Source organism: Cervus elaphus, chromosome 33, assembly GCF_910594005.1.
Source record: "Cervus elaphus chromosome 33, mCerEla1.1, whole genome shotgun sequence".
NCBI classification, from domain to species: Eukaryota; Metazoa; Chordata; class Mammalia; order Artiodactyla; family Cervidae; genus Cervus; species Cervus elaphus.
In genome coordinates, this window is record NC_057847.1 from 50,004,417 (window position 1) to 50,022,995 (window position 18,579).

Below are 18,579 nucleotides of genomic sequence, written 5' to 3' on the forward strand. Positions count from 1 at the left end.
GAGCTACCAGGGAAGCTCTCTATACGGTATAGATACTTATAAAATAAATAGAAAATAATTCTAACTTCATGAACTTTTTAGTATTTGTTGTTATATATGTGTCTAAGATAGATGTAAAGAGCCCTGTTTTCAAACATGGGTACTTAATTGTTATTATTTAATTTTTTTTTTTGTATTTAGGGATATAATGAGTCCTATATACTATATGGAGAAGGCAATGGCACCCTACTCCAGTACTCTTGCCTGGAAAATCCCATGGATGGAGGAGCCTGGTAGGCTGCAGTCCATGGGGTCGCGAAGAGTCAGACACGACTGAGTGACTTCACTTTCACTTTTCACTTTCATGCATTGGAGAAGGAAATGGCAACCCACTCCAGTGTTCTTGCCTGGAGAATCCCAGGGATGGGGTCGCACAGAGTCGGACACAACTGAAGTGACTTAGCAGTAGCATATACTATATAGTACTCCAGGTTAGGGTAAAAGCAGCTTACAATAATTTTTGACATGAAATAGTGCTCAGGGGAAAAAACAGGACAGGAGAAATAGCTATGATAAAAAAGTATTAAAAGTACTTTTTATTTTTTCTAAAACATAATTATATTTGTTTCTATATACTTAATAATATAAAACTCATAGCACATATATTTGATTACTTGCCTCCAAAAAATTGTTGACATTCTCTGTGGCCATCTGTCAAGGTACTCATTCCTTTGTGTTTGATGAAATTAGAGGAGGATTATGCTTCTATGGATTGATGAAGGAAAATATTCTGTGTTCTTGTCTTCTGGTATTTATTTTCCTAGTCCTGTTAAAAAGGAAATAAGCATAAATTTTGAACAGATAGCCAGTTATTCTACATTTCTTTAGATTTATATTTAAGAATATTTTGAGATTCTTAATGAGGAGTTTTAGTCTTACACACAGGATTTGCTAAATATATAACTCCAGGTAAGAAGAGCTATATGAGATGATTCAATCCCCATATCTTTCAGGATAGGCAACTGAAATCCAGACAGGTTAAACAGCTCAACCATTTTTACAATCAACTGGTGGCAGGGCCAACACAAGAAACCAATTATTATCATTTCAAGTTTAGGGCTCTTTCCTCTAGTTGTCTCCCAGTAGGCAGAACATAAAACTCTCTGGAAGAGGGAAGAAGATTGGGAATAGTATTATTGTCATGACCAAGCTAAATTTCTCAGCCCTAATAATGAGAGAAAAATCTAGAAAGAAAAATCATCATAGTTAAATAACATTTAGGTTATTAATTCAAGTACAGCATGTACTCAGTGGACATCTAAGGTATTTTAAAATTAAAGTATGATCAAGATTATTTGGTTTAAAATGACCAGTTACCATTTAATTTCTCAGTTTCATCTAGTTATGATCATTTATTTTTTCTCATCTTTGGTACTATAACAATCTATTATCCACAGAGCAAAAGAGAGGTAATTTTATTATCTACAGAGCAACAGACCAATATTTTTAAAAAGAAAACTGATTTTAGACACTCTTAGTCAAAATCCTTCAAAGATATCCTAGAGCATCCATGATAAAATCCAAAGGATTACATTGCCTTAAATGATTGGGCGCCCTCTGATACCTATCCTAATACACTTCCCCTTGCTGGGTGTCCTACAGCCTAGTTGATCTTGTTCTTCCTTAAATATGCTAAGCACACTTTCAGTTTAGGTCTTTGACCTCGGTCCTTCCTCAGACTGGACCACTTCTCCACATAGCCACATACCTGTTCCCAATGACTGAAATGTTCTTTTCTCTGACAGTAACACCACATGTTTCAAGAATTTACTCAAACGTCACCACCCAGAGAGGTCTTCTTTTATTACTAGCTAAACAACTTCCCCACCCTACATCACTCACCCCTCTCCCTACTGACCCTCATTTTCTATACCCATACATGCTTCAGTTCCAGGCAGAGTACTTTCTAGATATTATACAACTCAACATAATCCCTAAGGGACCAGGTCAGTCTTGGAATTAAGTATTGAGTTTTTATAGGTAATATGGTAAACATACTATAATTACGCACTCTGTCTTCCGTCTCTGAGCACTCAAATAAAATGTCAATATCTTTAAAAAGAAAACATATATTCTTTCTAAGTGATATTTATAAAAAGACAAATATTTCTTACCAGTTTTACTACTAAACAAGTTAATACTAGGTCAGGTTTTATCACTATATGAGTTGCAAAACTTTGTTTCAGAGCTTTTGGATTTCAGAATTGCAGGTAAAGAATTGCGGAATATAATATATATTTATTTCTTTATTGCCTGTCTCCTTTAAGTAATGTAAGCTTACAAGGCCAACTTTTTTTTTCCTACTGTATGCCCAGTGGCTAACAGATAAGTACTCAAAAATATTAGATGAAAGGGTAAGTAATCTTCTGTAAAGATTAGTTTTTATTCTTAACATTCTAAATAAATCCTATTCTATAATAATAATATTCTTCTCAATTGAAGGAAAAGTTGAAAAAATTATTTTGAAAGATTCTTAAAATGATTTCTTCTTGTATAGTTCATTGAAAGAAAAAAATATGATAAACAGCATTTAGATAAAACTACAGGAAACAACACCTGAGCTCAACAGAATTCTAGAAATCTACGTGCTTCCTTGCATTCCCATTTTCTATTTAACTACTTATCTGTTTATCACTAAACCATCCATCTTCCATCTATCTACATTTTTCTCTTTGATTTAGACATCTCACCATTCTTGACCCAACACATTATCTCTAAAATGAGAGGGCAGAACTCAATCTTTAGTAGTTCCACGATTTTACTAACAGTTAAATAACTGAGGCAGTAATCACTCTGACTATCCCAGAAGTTGACTGGCTGGTCTCAAAGACATATAATCTTGTTTATCTAACCTACAATTAAAAAACAGAAACTAGTTTTTACTTAAATTTAAGTATGTATGTTTAACTCAAATGAAGTTACACAGTTGTCAAATAACCACTTTATGTCACAGATACAGAATACTCAACTTCTGTGTAAGTTTCTGCTGAAGAGTATGCCTAATAGTAACAAGTATTTATTTAGCATTTACTGTGTGCCAGGTATTATTCTAAGTTCTTACAGTATATTATTAAACTTAAAACATCTGTACTAGCTAGATACTAATATCAACCCCCTGTGGTAACCTGGATTACTCCTCCCTTTCCCCACCACATGACCATGGGAGGTGCATATATACTTCTCTGCTCTTTGAGTTTGGAACTGGCCACATGCCTTGCTTTGACCAAATGGGGTAGCAGCAGAAAACACACAAGCAGAGCCTTGAAATATGTATGCTTTAGCAACTTGGTTTCTTCCTTGCTATCTTGCCTTTGTCTCTGAGGAAAAAATGTTTCAGGTAGCTACAGGTCCAAGGAAGATGAGACATGAGGCACAGACCCAGATGCATCTTCCACTTGAACCCACATCTGGTTGAATCCAGTCTGGATCAGACCTACTCCTCTTACCCACAGATTTCTGAGCAAGAACTAAATGCTTATTGTGGCATGCCAGTGAGATTTTTGTGGTGGTTTGTACTGCAGCGAAAGCTCACTGATAAACTTCCTCTTTATAGACAGCAAAAATGAGGGTCAGAGATTAATTTGTCCAAATTTTCATTGCCAATAAAGTGGTAGAGCTGGATATGAAGTCATGCAAGTCTAGCTCAAAGTCTAGCATGCAAAGTCTATACTCTTGTCTCTATGCTATATTGCCACTGCATTAAATTTGCTGTATCATGAGATATTAAGCCATTAATTAATATGGCAGTAGGTGATTTGGCACATTAAAATTCATAATTGTAAATTTATCTAATTGTCAGTGGACAAAGATGTCCTGCAGCTTTCAGTATTGCATTTTGAGACATTAATAGATATAAAATGAATGTACCATCTGAAGTCAGATTAATAAGACTATACATCTCATGATGTAGCTTCTCAACTCACCCTGGCACTAAACAGTGGCTCTCAGTACTGACAGCTCTACTGCATGATTCTACTCTCTGACTTTGGCTGACCTTTTCAGGCATGCATCAGTGATCCAAGCTGAATTTCTATTTTAGTAGCCTGAAATTTGGACGTGTGAGTGGGAGCCCTCATCAAGTGCTCTACTCTAGGGAAAGATGAAATCCCCAGAGCTACCCTTGTTCCTTTTCATCCCACCTGTCAATTGCATGATACTTTAGTATCTTACCAGGCAAATGCCGTTTTTAAATAAGTTTGCCAAACTGTTTTTCTTATTGCAACCAAAAGAAATTTAACCAAAATTAAGTTTAAAAATCCATTGTTCTTTTTGTTATAACTTAAAAGTGCAGAGGAAGGACTTATTAAAGACTGAATAAAGCTTGCATTTTTTTTTTTTATCCTGTTGAAGTAATTTCACAATCATAGTTATGGATTGTGTGCCTGCTGATACAAGTTAAATATTCTTCCATATTTTAAAAACTAGGGCTCATGGACCCTAAACGATCTGTGGATAGATCTACATTTTATTAAAACTGCAAAAGTAGATTTCCTTTGGAAACTTACATATTTTCTGTATTTAAATACATTTTGTTTATAATGTATTTAATGAGCTTTCTAGATTCCTTTTGATAATGAAAGGCAAACTGACATATGGGATTATTTTTGTCATTGATTCATTCAAATTATTTACGAGACTCAAATCTATTCCAGATATTGTTTTAGATACTGAAGATACAACAGGGATGAAACAAAGTCTCTGCCCTCATAAAGAAAGAAGAAGGAATATGAGGGATATAATTTAAAAATTCCACAGCACTATTAGTAATGAATTTGATACATCTATACAGTAAGGAGATGAGAGTAGCTTAAAAGTGTGAAAGTATAAAGGTAAAATGCCTGTGAAAGTTTATGAGCCATCTTTAATCTATACCTAATCTTCAAGGGGAATACATCATCATATATAGGAAATTCTGCAAGAAATCATACGTATGAGTAAACAACAGAGTACAACCATCAACACAAAGGCAATGTTTTATACACTTTTTACTTTGCCAGTGATTTCATATTGACTACCACAATGGAGCCTCTCAATACTTCTTACAGAGGAGCAGGAAAGAAAATGGAGCCTAAGAAGTTTGAGAAACTTCAGAAACTTCAGTGGTAGAACCAACCATGGGCTTCCCTGGTGGCTCAGACAGTAAAGAATCTGCCTGCAACACAGGAGATCTGTGTTGGGTTCAATCCTTGGGTTGGGAAGATCCTCTGGAGAATGGAATGCACACCTACTCCAGTATTCTTGCCTAGAGAAACCCATGGACAAAGAAGCCTGGTGGACTACAGTCCATGGGGTCACAAAGCATCAGATATGACTGAGTGACTAAGCTTAGCACACAGCACAGAACCAACTAGGAGGGGCATCTCTGGTGGTTTGGTGGTAAAGAATCCGTCTGCCTCTGCAGGAGACACGGGTTCAATCCCTGGGTCAGGGAGATCAGATCCCCTGGAGAAGATAACAGCAACCTACTCCAGTTTTCTTGCCTGGAAAATCTCTTGCACAGAGAAGCCTGGTGGGCTATAGTCCATGGGGTCACAAAGGAGCTAGATGTGACTTAGTGACTAAACAACAAGGACCAACTACAGCCTGGTTTCCAAGTTTCCTAGCTTTTGTTTCCATTATTGATACTTTTGAACTATGGTGTTGGAGAAGACTCTTGAGAGTCCCTTGGACTGCAAGGAGATCCAACCAGTCCATCCTAAAGGGAATCAGTCCTGAATATTCATTGAAAGGACTGATGCAGAAGCTCCAATACTTTGGCCACCTGATGCGAAGAACCGACTCAATGGAAAAGACCCTGATGCTGGGAAAGATTGAAGGCGGGAGGAGAAGGGGACAACAGAGGATGCGATGGTTGGATGGCATCACTGAAGCAATGGACATGAGTTGAATAGGCTCCAGGAGCTGGTGATGGACAGGGAAGCCTGGCGTGCTGCAGTCCATGGGGTCGCAAAGAGTCGGATGTGACTGAGCAACTGAACTGAACATCATCTTAACAAAAGACAATTAGTTTCACAGCAGGCAGTGTTGAAATTTCCTTTTATTTACTTTTGTGAGCTATTTGTGAAGTGGGACAAAGAAGCAACATTATTGGGGTCACACAGAAGCTTCTGGTAACAAGTTGAACATCTTGTGTCATCAGGCATAAGCTCAAAGCACTTTGGGACAGCATGAAAGAATTGGTAGTGGAGGAGTTTGAGAATGTAATACAATGGCTGATTTCCTCTACCTTTAGTTTTTTTTTTTTTTTACCTTTAGTTTTAACATAGAGTTCAGTTCAGTTCAGTTCAGTTCAGTCGCTCAGTCGTGTCCGACTCTTTGCGACCCCATGAATCGCAGCGCGCCAGGCCTCCCTGTCCATCACAAACTCCCAGAGTTTACTCAAACTCATGCCCATCGAGTCGGTGATGCCATCCAGCCATCTCATCCTTTGTCGTCCCCTTCTCCTCCTGTCCCCAATCCCTCCCAGCATCAGGGTCTTTTCCAATGAGTCAACTCTTTGCATGAGGTGGCCAAAGTACTGGAGTTTCAGCTTCAGCATCAGTCCTTCCAATGAACACCCAGGACTTACCTCCTTCAGGACGGACTGGTTGGATCTCCTTGCAGTCCAAGGGACTCTCAAGAGTCTTCTCCAACACCACAGTTCAAAAGCATCAATTCTTCGGCACTCAGCTTTCTTCACAGTCCAACTCTCACATCCACACATGACCACTGGGAAAACGATAGCCTTGACCAGACGGACCTTTGTTGGCAAAGTAATGTCTCTGCTTTTTAATATGCTATCTAGGTTGGTCATAACTTTCCTTCCAAGGAGTAAGCGTCTTTTAATTTCATGTCTGCAATCATCACCTTCAGTAATTTTGAAGCCCAAAAAAATAAAGTCTGACACTGTTTCCACTGTTTCCCCATCTATTTCCCATGAAGTGGGAATAACATAGAGTAGAGGCTGGCAAATTTCAGCCAGTAAACGAATCTGGTTTGCCACCTGTTTTTGTATGCTCCCGTACCCCACCCCCAAGCCAAGAATAGTATTTATATTTTAAACATTTCAAAATGCATCACAAGAACAAAAATTCACAACACCTGAAAATTATATGGAATTTAAATTTCAGTGTCCATAAATAAAGCAGAAACACCACGCTCATTTGTTCATGTATCACCTGTCACTGCTTTCAAAATGCCCCAACAGCAGTTGAGGACCTGCTGGTCAGCCAAGCCTAAAATGTTTACTATCTGGCTTTTAACAGAGTTTGCTGATCCCTGATCTAGACGGTCACAGAATTTTCCAAGGAGATCATAATTTTAGAGGCAGTAATAACATATGTTTACAACTTTAAGAAAATAATAACTGTATAGTTATTGGAATTAATGGAATGACTTGAGAGCACCTGAAGCATATGAGTCAATGACTATCCCAGGGCCCTGAGAAGTATGCTTGTATCTTAGCCACTCTGGCAGCTGATCACTTGGATGCCCTCCTTTGCCCCATGCTGTTTGTGACTATTACAGAGGTTTAAATTGTTTAACTACTAGTCCTACATTTTAAAATTTGCTGTCTCATAGATTGTTGGTTTAAGACGGCAAGCACAAAGAAACTTCTGGTGACATATAATCAATGAGTAAAAACAGTGTGGAAACAGTGACAGATTTTATTTTCTTGGGCTCCAAAATCACTGAGGATGCTGACTGCAGCCATGCAGTTAAGAGACGCTTGCTTCTTGGAAGAAAAGCTATGACAAACTTAGACAATGTATTGAAAAAGCAGGGATAACACTTTGCTGACAAATTTCCATATAGTTAAAGCTATGGTTTGTACAGTGGTTATATATGGATGTGAGAGTTGAACCAGAACGAAGGCTGAGCATGGAAGAATTGATGCTTTTAAACTGTGGTGTTGGAGAAGACTCATGAGAGACCCTTGGACCACAAGGAGATCAATCCAGTTAATTTGAAAAGAAATCAATCCTGAATATTCACTGGAAGGACTGATGCTGAAGCTGAAGCTCCAACACTTTGGCCACCTGATGTGAAGAGCCGACTCATTGGAAAAAGGCCCCCATGCTGGGAAAGATTGAGAGCAGGAGGAGAAGGGGGTGACAGAAGATGAAATGGTTGGATGGCATCACAGACGTAATGGACATGAATCTGAGCAAACTCTGGGAGACAGTGAAGGACAAGGAAACCTGGTGTGCTGCAGACCACGGGGTCACAAAGAGTTGGACACAACTTAGTGACTGAACAATAACAACAACAACAACAAAATCACCGAGGGAGCTTTCCTGGTGGCTCAGTGGTAAAGAACCTGCCTGCCAATGCAGGAGATGCAGATTTGACTCCTGGGTCAGGAAGATCCCCTGGCAACACACTCCAGTATCCTGGTCTGGAAAACCACATGGACAGAAGCAGCCAGGTGGGCTACAGTCCATGGGGTCATAAAAGAGTCAGACATGACTTAGGAACTAAATAACAACAATGACAACAATTAATGAGAAGCATAAAAATCCTATGAATCCTGTAAATTTGCCTTAATGACTGTCATCAAATCTGTAAGTTGCATTTATCTAATCAAAATTAACCCCTAGAAGACTCAAATATTCTAAAAGTCAGTATAAAAAAGAAAATGGTGAGGATCATATTCAAAATTTTCTTTAGCAAAATTTTCTGATTTAGAAATTAAAATCTGCTGATACTAAAAACAGAGTTACAGGCTTCATAGAAGTTTTATGCAATAGTTTTCTAAACTTTATTATTTTCCAACTTATCATATTTAGAAACGTTATTTCTCTGAATGTTCACTATAGAGGTCCAATTCCCCTTGATTTGCAATCATACCTCATAAAGCTTTGGGTTGTGATCTGATTTTTAATAATAAAGGTTCCTAACATTTTTTTGTAACTGAAAACAATGACAATTTGTCAACTGAAAACAATGATAATTTCTCGAAAACTTTAACACTTATTTTAAAAATGTTGATAAACACTGTACCAAAGATTAGGAAAAATAAGTGACAATATTTATTCACTCTACATACTGATTCATTATTTCTCCAGTAAACAGATGAGTAGAAACTCTTTGCCAGCCTTGCAGAAAAAAAGAGATAAATGATAGTGTTTCTTTTCAAGGAGGTTATAGGCAAGTAGCTAGAAAAGTGACAAGTATACAGATTTTTGAGATTTAGTCTGTTAACTTCTTTAATAGATGTGAGCTGCTCACAGATGTAAAGAAGCTGCTACTTTATACCTAGCATAAAAATGGACTCAGTTTCTGGTGGTGAAAATAGAAGAGAAACTCTCATTTCAAAAAGGATGCACTTTAGCTACAGAAATGAGGCAGGCAGGGTCAAGTGAATGCTTACCTAGAAAAAACAATAAATATTCTTAATGAATGAACAAATTCTCCTTTTCTCTTAATTTCCAGATAGTTTACAGAATACCAATCCAAAACCTTTGGGAGTCACCTGCGTTTTGGAATTCAGAACTTTCTAGTTCTGAAAGGGAAGTTTACATCCATTATAATGGTTAAAAACACACCAAAAATTAAAAAAAAAATCACCAGTTTTTAATGTTTAAAAGATACATCAAAGACTGCTTGGTATCAAATGACAATTTTAGAATTCTTGTCACTGATAATAACTGATTCAAAAAGAATAAACTATCGTGAATTGCTGAATTAATACATGAAATGTAGTACCACCCATGCAATGGAATATTATTTGGTCATGAAAAGAACGAAAATTTGACACAGGGTACAGTGTAAATGAAACTTGAACATTATGCTGAGTAAGAGGAGCAAGACACAAAAAGCAGTAGAGTGTATGCCTCTATATACGTAAAATGTTCAGAAGAGGCAAATTGATAGAGACCAAAGAAGAGTAATGTTTGCTAGGGCTTGGTATAGAGGGGGATGGAGACTGACTGGTAGGGGGTACAGAGTTCCTTTCTGGGGTGATGAATATGTTCTGAAATAAGTGGTGATTGATGTATAATGAGGTGAATACACCAAAAAGCACTGAATTACATGATTTAAAATTGGAAAATTTATAGCATATAATACAGCTGTCATCAAAATTTTTTCTATGAAAAGAATGAACTCATTTTATTAGAGAAGTTTTTATTTTTAAAGTATTAAAAATAAACTACTAAGATAAACTACTAAACTATAAAAATAAACTACTAACTACATATGAGTACATATGTGCTAAGTCACTTCAGTCATGTCCGACTATTTGCAACCGCCTGGACTGTAGCCATCAGTCTCCTCTATCCATGGGATTCTCCAGGCAGGAATACTGGAGTGGATCTTCATTTTCTCCTCCAAGGGATCTTCCTGATCCAGGGATCGAACCCATGTCTCTTAATGTCTTCTGCGTTGGCTTTGGGATCTTTACCACTAGCGCCACCTGGGAAGCCCAAGATTAACTATACTAGGGAGTGATTTCAGTTTGTGACTATGAATAACCACACAGTTCTAATAAGACCTAGCTAAAAGAAAATGGTAATAAAGCTCTTCAGATACTTCACATTTCAAAATCTAAGCACGAAGACAAAAATCTAATCACAGAACACATATAATTAATATGAATAAGTAAAGAAACAGGAAAATAATAAAATAAATAGATTAAACCTGGTTTAGACTATAGTGTGTCCTTATTTCAAAGAATTATTTCAAAAATTAAAAATTCCAGATGCTGAAAACAGTCATCAAGAATCTGGTATTTCTTCCCTCTAAATCCAAAGTTCAAATTCTTTATATTCCAAATTAAGTTAGGAAGTATTTATAAACCAATCTAAACCCTTAGAATAGGATCACTGTGAACAATGGTTTTTGGAAAGTAGAATAAACTGAAGATTTAAATTGAATAAGCTGAAGAAGATTTAAAAGAATAAAATTAAAATTTAAAATTGAAGATTCAACCAGAAGAATGAAGGAATGAAGAAATTAGAATCTCTCTGAATTTGAATAATTTTAAGTTTTAACACGCAAAATGTGAATTATTGAGAAAAAAGAAACAAGAAAAGAAAGAGACAGCAAAGTTTGACAAAATCTATGTTCATTTACTTGGGTCCCAAACTCACGTTCCAGTCAGGACGGAGCTGAAGATATTACTCACTAGAATACATATACTGGTGTGATGATTCAGGTGTTAAAATTAATCGAATGAATGCTTCCATTGGCAGATGACAACTAGTCAGCAATGGGTAGAGAGAGAAATTTTACTCCACTGTATTTGGAAAGTCGACACTGAAGTTACAACTGTATAATTGTCACACACGTAGTGGACAGTTCTCACTAAACGGGGTCCACTGGAGGAGGGGATAGCAAATCACTCTGGTATTCTTGCCGTGAGAATCCCATGAGCAGCATGAAAGGAAGAAAGTTATGATACTGGAAGATGAGCACCCCAGGTCTATAGTGTCCAATATGCTACTGGGGAAGAGGGAAGGGTAATTGCACATAGCTCCAAAGAGAATGAGTGGCTGGGTCAAAGCAGATGACACTCAGTTGTGGATGGTTCTGGTGGTGAAAATAAAGTCCAGTGTTGTGAAGAACAACACTGCATAGGATCCTGGAATGTTAGGTCTGTGAATCAAGAGAAGCTGGATGTGGACAAGCAGCAGATGGCAAGAGTGAACAGTGATATCTTAGGAGTCAGTGAATTAAAATGGATAAAATTCAGTTCAGTTCAGTTGCTCAGTCATGTCCCATTCTTTGTGACCCCATGGATTGCAGCACGCCAGGCCTCCCTGTCCATCACCAACTCCTGGAGATTACTCAAACTCACGTCCATTGAGTTGGTGATGCCATCCAACATTCTCTCCTCTGTTGTCCCCTTCTCCTTCCACCTTCAATCTTTCCCAGCATCAGGGTCTTCTCCAATGAGAGACCTTTGAGTCCAATGAGTCAGTTCTTTGCATCAGGTGGCCAAAGTATTGGAGTTTCAGCTTCAGCATCAGTCCTTCCAAAGAATATTCAGGACTGATTTCCTTGAGGATGGACTGGCTGGATCTCCTTGCAGTCCAAGAGATTTTCAAGAGTCTTCTCCAACACCACAGTTCAAAAGCATCAATGCTTTGGCACTCAGCTTCCTTTATAGTCCAACTCACATCCATACATGACTATTGGAAAAACCATAACTTTGACCAGATGGACTTTTGTTGGCAAAGTATTGTCTCTGCTTTTTAATATGCTGTCTAGGTTGGTAATTGCTTTTCATCCAAGGAGCAAGCATCTTTTAATTTCATGGCTTCAAAAAATAAAAATTAAAAAAATAATTTCATGGCTTCAGTCACCATCTGCAGTGATTTTGGAGCCCAAGAAAATAAAGTCTGTTCCTGTTTCCATTGTTTCCCCATCTACTCGCCATGAAGAGATGGGACTGGATGCCATGATCTTAAGTTTTCTGAATATTGAGTTTTAAGCCAGCTTTTACACTCTCCTCTTTCACCTTCATCAAGAGGTTCTATACCTTCTCTTCAGAAAACAAAGATCATGGCATCCGGTCCCATCACTTCATGGCAAATAGATGGGAAAACAATGGAAACGGACCTTTGTTGTAATGTCTCTGCTTTTTAATATGCTGTCTAGGTTGGTCATAGCTTTTCTTCCGAGGAGTAAGTGTCTTTTAATTTCATGGCTGCAATCACTATCTGCAGTGATTTTGGAGCCCAAAAAAGTAAAGTCAGCCACTGTTTCCATTGTTTTCCCATCTATTTGCCATGAAGTGATTGGACCGGATGCCATGATCTTTGTTTTCTGAATGCTGTTTTCTGAATGCTGAGTTCACTCTCTTCTTTCACTTTCATCAAGAGGCTCTTTAGTTCTTCTTCGCATTCTGCCATAAGAGTGGTTTCATCTGCATATCTGTGGTTACTGATATTTCTACCTGCAATCATGATTCCAGCTGGTGCTTCATCCAGCCCAGTGTTTCTCATGATGCATTCTGCATATAAGTTAAATAAGCAGGGTGACAATATACAGCCTTGATGTACTCCTTTTCCTGTTTGGAACCAGTCTGTTGTTGTTCCATGTCCAGTTCGTTACTGTTGCTTCCTGACCTGCATATAGATTTTCTTAAGAGGCTGGTCAGATGATGTGGTGTTCCCATCTCTTGAAGAATTTTTCACAGTTTCTTATGATCCATACAGTCCAAGGATTTGGCACAATCAATAAAGCAGAAGTAGATGGTTTTCTGGAGCTCTCTTGCTTTTTCAATGATCCAATGGACATTGATAATTTGATCTCTGGTTCCTCTGCCTATTCTAAATCCAGCTTGAACATCTGAAAGTTCACGGTTCACGTACTGTTGAAGCCTGGCTTGGAGAATTTTGAGCATTACTTTGCTAGTGTGTGAGATGAGTGCAACTGTGTGGTAGTTTGAGCATTCTTTGGCATTGCCTTTCTTAGGGATTGGAATGAAAGCTGACCTTTTCCAGTCCTGCGGCCACTGCTGAGTTTTCCAATTTCCTGGCATACTGAGTGCTGCACTTTCACAGCATCAACTTGTAGGATTTGAAGTAGTGCAAATGGCATTCCATCACCTCCACTAGCTTTGCTCACAGTAATGCTTCTTAAGGCCCATTTGACTTCACATTCTAGGATGTCTGGCTCTAGGTGAGTAATCACACCATCATGATTATCTGGATCATGTAAATCTTTTTTGTATAGTTCTTCTGTGTATTCTTGCCACCTCTTCTTAATGTCTTCTGCTTCTGTTAGGTCCATACCATTTCTGTCCTTTATCGAGCCCGTCTTTGCATGAAATGTTCCCTTGGTGTCTCTAATTTTCTTGAAGAGATCTCTAGTCTTTCCCATTCTGTTGTTTTCCTCTATTTCTTTGCATTGATCACTGAGGAAGGCTTTCTCATCTCTCCTTGCTATACTTTGGAACTCTGCATTCAAATAGGTATATCATTCCTTTTCTCCTCTGCCTTTAGCTTCTCTTTTCACAGCTATTTGTAAGGCCTCCTCACACAACCATTTTGCTTTTTTGTATTTCTCTTTCTTGTGGATGGTCTTGATCCCTGCTTCCTGTATAATGTCACGAACCCTTGTCCATAGTTCTTTAGGCGCTCTATCAGATCTGATCCCTTAAATCTATTTCTCACTCCCACTGCATAATTGTAAGGGATTTGATTTAGGTCATACCAAATGATCTAGTGGTTTTCCCTACTTTCTTCAATTTAAGCCTGAAGTTGGCAATAAGGAGTTCATGATCTCAGCCACAGTCAGCTCCTGGTCTTGTTTTTTGCTGACTGTATAGAGCTTCTCTATCTTTGGCTGCAAAGAATATAATCAATCTGATTTCAGTATTGACCATCTGGTGATGTCCATGTGTAGAATCCTCTCTTGTGTTGTTGGAAGAGGGTGTTTTCTATGACCTGTGCATTCACTTGGCAAAACTCTAATAGCATTTGCCCTGCTTCCTTCTGTACTCCAAGGCCAAATTTGCCTATTACTCCACGTATTTCTTAACTTCCTACTTTTGCATTAGAGTCCTCTATAATGAAAAGGACATCTTTTTTGGGTGTTAGTGCTAGAATGTCTTATAGATCTTCACAGAACCGTTCAACTTCAGCTTCTTCAGCATTACTGGTTGGGGCATAGAGTTGGGTTACTGTAATATTGAATGGTTTGCCTTGGAAACAAATAGAGATGATTCTGTTGTTTTTGAGATTGTATCCAACTACAGCATTTTGGATTCTTTAGTTGACTGTGATGGCTATTCCATTTCTTCTAAGGGATTCTTGCTCATAGTAGTAGATATAATGGTCATCTGAGTTAAATTCATCCATTCCAGTTCATTTTAGTTCGCTGATTCCTAAAATGTCGATGTTCACTCATGCTATCTTCTGTTTGACCACTTACAATTTGGATGGGATTAGGCAAACTTAATTCAGATGACCTTTATACCTATTACTGTGGGGAAGAATTGCTTAGAAGAAATGGAGTAGCCCTCATAGTCATCAAGAGGGTCCTAAGCACAGTACTTGGGTGTGGTTTCAAAAATGACAGAATGATCTTGGTTCATCTCCAAAGCAAACAATTACACATCACAGTAATTCAAGTCTGTGCCCCCAACCACAATTGCTGAAGAAACTGAAGTTGATGGGGTTCTATGAAGACCTCCAAGACCTTCTAGAGATAAATGAAAAAGGATGGACTTTTCATCAAAGGAATGCAAAAGTAGGAAGTCAAGAGAAAACAGGTAAGTTTGCCCCTGTAGTACAAAATGAAGCAGGGCAAAGTCTAACAGAGTTTTCTCAGGAGTACATGTTGGTCATAGCAAACACCCTTTCCCAACAACACAAGAGATGACTTTACACATGGATATCACCAAATGGTCAATACTGAAATCAGACCTGGAGCTGACCGAGGCTTAAGTCATCAGCTCCTTACTGTAAAATTTAGAATCAAATTGAAGAAATTAGGGAAAACCACTAGGCCATTCAGGTATGACCTAAATCAAACCCTGTAGGATTATATACTGGAGGTGATGAACAGAGTCAAGGGATTAGATCTGATAAAGTGCCTGAAGAACTAAGGATAGAGGTTCATAACATTGTACAGGAGGTGGTGACCAAAACCATCCTCCCAAAAAAGAAATGCGAGAAGGCAAAGTGGTTGTCTGAGGAGGCTGTACAAACAGCTGAGGAAAGGAGAGAAGCAAAAGGCAAAGGAGAAGGGGAAAGACATACCCAAGCAGAGTTCCAGAGAATAGCTAAGAGACCTTTCTTAAATAAATGAACAATGCAAAAAGAAAAAAAGAGGAAACAGGGAAAGCATGGGAAACAGGAAACAGCATGGGAAACAGGAAACAGCATGGGAAAGATGAGAGAGATCTTCAAGAAAACTGGAAATATCAAAGGAACATTTCATGCAAGGATGGACATGATAAAGGACATGAACAGTAAGGACCTAACACAGAAGCAGAAGAGATCAGAAAGAGGTGGCAAGAACACAGAAGAACTATACAAAAAAGGTCTTAATGACCTGGATAACCACGATGGTATGGTCAACTCACCAACAGCCATATATCCTGGAGTGCAAAGTCAAGGGGCCTTAGGAAGAATTACAGCAAACAAAGCTAGTGGAGATAATAAAGTTTCAGCTGAAGTACTTAAAATCCAAAAAGATTATGCTGTTAAAGTGCTGTACTAGGTTAGCAGATTTGGACAACTCAGCAGAGGCCACCATACTGGAAAAGGTCAGTTCTCAGTCCAATCCCAAATAAGGGCAATGCCAAAGAATGTTCAAACTACTGTATAACTGCACTCATTTTGCATGCTAGTAAGGTTATGCTTAAAATCCTTCAAGCTAAGCTTCAGAGTACATGAACCAAAATTCTCCAGATGTACAAGCTTGATTTAGAAAAGTAGAGGAATCAGATCAAATTGCAAACACCCACTGGATCACAGAGAAAGCAAGGAGATTAAGAAAAACATCCACCTCCATTGATTACATGAAACCTTTTGATTGTGTGAATCAAAGTAAAATGTGAATATTCTTAAAGAAATGGGAATACCAAACCACCCTGTCTGTCTCCTGAGAAACCTGCATGTGGGTCAAGAAACAAGAGGCAGAACCTTACAGGGAACAACTGATTGTTTCAAAATTGGTAAAGGAGTATGAAAAGGCTGTTTTTGTGACCCTTCTTATTTAACTCATAAATAGAGTACATCATGTGAAATGCCAGGCTGGATGAATCACAAGGTGGAATCAAGACTGCTGGGAGAAATATCAACAACCTCAGATATGCAGAGGATACCATTTTAATGGCAGAAAGTGAAGATGAACTAAAAAGCCTCTTGATGAAGGTGAAAGAGGAGATTGAAAAGCTGGCTTAGAACTCAACATTCAAAACACTAGCATGATGATATCCGGTCCCATCACTTCATGGAAAATAGAAGAGTAACAGTGGAAATAGTGACAGATTTTATTTTCTTGGGCTCCAAAATCAGTGTGGACAGTGACTGCAACATGACTGTGGACACGAAATTAAAAGAGTCTGGCTCCTTGGAAGGAAAGCTATGATGAACCTAGACAGCATATTAAAAAGCAGAGACATTCCTTTGACAGCAAAGGTCCATATAGTCAAAGCTATGGTTTCATGTACAGATGTGAGAGTTGGACCATAAGGAAACTGAGTAGTGAAGAACTGATGCTTTCAAACAGTGGAACTGGAGAAGACCCTTGAGAATCCATTGGCCTGTAAGGAGATAAAACCAGTCAAAATCCTAAAGTTAATCAATCCTATATATTCATTGGAAGGGCAGATACTAAAGCTCAAGCTCCAGTATTTTTGTCACCTGATGCAAAGAGCTGACCCATTGGAAAAGACCCTGATGCTGGGAAAGACTGAAGGCAAAAGAGGAGGAGGAGGCAGAGGATGACGTGGTTAGGTAGCTTTACCAACTCAATGGATGTGAATTTCAAGAAACTATGGGAGATACTACAGCCTAGTGTGCTGAAGTCCACAAGGTCCCAAAGAGTCAGATGCAACATAGTGATCAAACAAGAACAACACATGAAAATTTATATATATACTAAATTTTTAACAATAAAAAATCTTTATATACATCTATCAAGAAACACTTTCATACTCACAGCAAATAAACCGATCCTAAAAGATTATGCTGTGAAAATGCTGCACTCAATATGCCAGCAAATTTGGAAAACTCAGCAGTGGCCACAGGACTGGAAAAGGTCAGTTTTCATTGCAATCCCGAAGAAAAGCAATGCCAAAGAATGCTCAAACTACCACACAATTGCACTCATCTCACACACTAGTAAAGTAATGCTCAAAATTCACCAAGCCAGGCTTCAGCAATACGTGAACCTTGAACTGTCAGATGTTCAAATTGGTTTTAGAAAAGGCAGAAGAACCAGAGATCAAATTGCCAACATCCACTGGATCATCAAAAAAGCAACAGAGTTCCAGAAAAATATCTATTTCTGCTTTATTGACTATGCCAGAGCTTTTGCCTGTGTGGATCACAACAAACTTTTGAATTCTGAAAGAGATGGGAATACCAGACCACCTGACTTGCCTCTTGAGAAACCTGTATGCAGGTCAGAAAGGAACAGTTACAAGTGGACATGGAACAACAGACTGGTTCCGAATAGGAAAAGGAGTACGTCAAGGCTGTATATTGTCACCCTGCTTATTTAACTTATATGTAGAGTACGTCATGAGAAACGCTGGGCTGGAAGAAGCACAAGCTGGAATCAAGATTGCTGGGAGAAATATCAATAACCTCAGATATAAAGATACCACCACCCTAATGGCAAAAAGCAAAGAAGAACTAAAGAACCTCTTGATGAAAGTGAAAGAGGAGAGTGAAAAAGTTGGATTAAAGCTCAACATTCAGAAAACTAAGATCATGGCATCCGGTCCCATCACTTCATGGCAAATAGATGGGAAAAAAATGGAAACAGTGGCTGACTTTACTTTTTTGGGCTCCAAAACCACTGCAGATGGTGATTGCAGCCATGAAATTAAAAGACGCTTATTCCTCGGAAGAAAAGCTATGACCTAACCTAGAC

The 18,579-nt window shown here is 38.3% G+C and overlaps 1 long non-coding RNA gene across 1 annotated transcript in view; it reads right to left on the reverse strand.

The window, feature by feature from the left end:
* Positions 1-661: 661 nt before the first annotated feature.
* LOC122688554 overlaps positions 662-18,579 on the reverse strand; it is a 204,787-nt gene continuing 186,869 nt past the window's right edge. Inside the window, exon 4 of the long non-coding RNA XR_006339500.1 lies at positions 662-805. This is a non-coding gene — a long non-coding RNA (uncharacterized LOC122688554). The remainder of the gene's footprint in view (positions 806-18,579) is intronic.